Source organism: Tupaia chinensis, unplaced genomic scaffold (assembly GCF_000334495.1).
Source record: "Tupaia chinensis unplaced genomic scaffold, TupChi_1.0 Scaffold000355_1, whole genome shotgun sequence".
Lineage (NCBI taxonomy): Eukaryota > Metazoa > Chordata > Mammalia > Scandentia > Tupaiidae > Tupaia > Tupaia belangeri.
In genome coordinates, this window is record NW_006159850.1 from 4338548 (window position 1) to 4339270 (window position 723).

The window sequence follows — 723 nt, forward strand, 5'->3', positions numbered from 1 at the left end:
CCACGGTGGGGTGGCCTTAGCACAGACCTGTGAAGACCCCGCCAGCCAGAGCCGCTCCTTCGGGCTACCTGGGGTACCCTGCCCCGCCCCCCAGAGGGGCTGCTCAGCCGGGTGTCGGCTCCTGTCCCTCCCTCTCTCCCGGACTTTGAGTCCTTTGCTGTTCTGCAGATCCAGGTCCCCGTTCCACCCCGGGAAGGTGGCAGAGCAGTCAGATGACCCCCGCCCGCGGAGAGCGGAGACTTAGCTTAAGCAAGAGTGACAAAGTGAGCGGGCCCGGAGGGACAGTACTAAGAAAGGATCGTGGCGAGGTGCAGGCGGGGAGGGAAGGCCGCCCAGGATGTCGCGGGGGCTTCCGGCAGCCACCGCAGTCCCAGTGGCCTGGTTGTCGCTCGGAGAGCCTGAGAAGGCAGACGCCCGGAGGAGGGGACTCCGAGCTCGGGCCGGGAGCCCTCTGGGAGCCGGGCTTGCCCGCCTTGTCCCCGAGTGTGTGGGCTGAGCCCAGCAGTGCCTGGAGCAGCCTGGGAGCTCCCAGGGGGAGTGAGGGGTGAGAGCTGAGATGGGGCCAGAGCAGCCCGCGATGGCGGAGAGCCAGGCAGGTGGGGTCGGAAACGCACGCTCGAGGCAGGGCCTGTTCGCGTCCCACGCAGTCTTCCTGCCTCTGTCACCTGCGCCTCAGCTTCGTCGTCAGGAAAATGCAGTGTCGTGGAATGGCAGGGGGAACCC

At 67.6% G+C, this 723-nt stretch overlaps 1 protein-coding gene across 2 annotated transcripts in view; it reads left to right on the forward strand.

Moving 5' to 3' along the window:
- The window catches only part of TAF1C (TATA-box binding protein associated factor, RNA polymerase I subunit C), an 11283-nt gene that overhangs the window by 4655 nt on the left and 5905 nt on the right, over positions 1–723 (forward strand). The window lies entirely within an intron of this gene.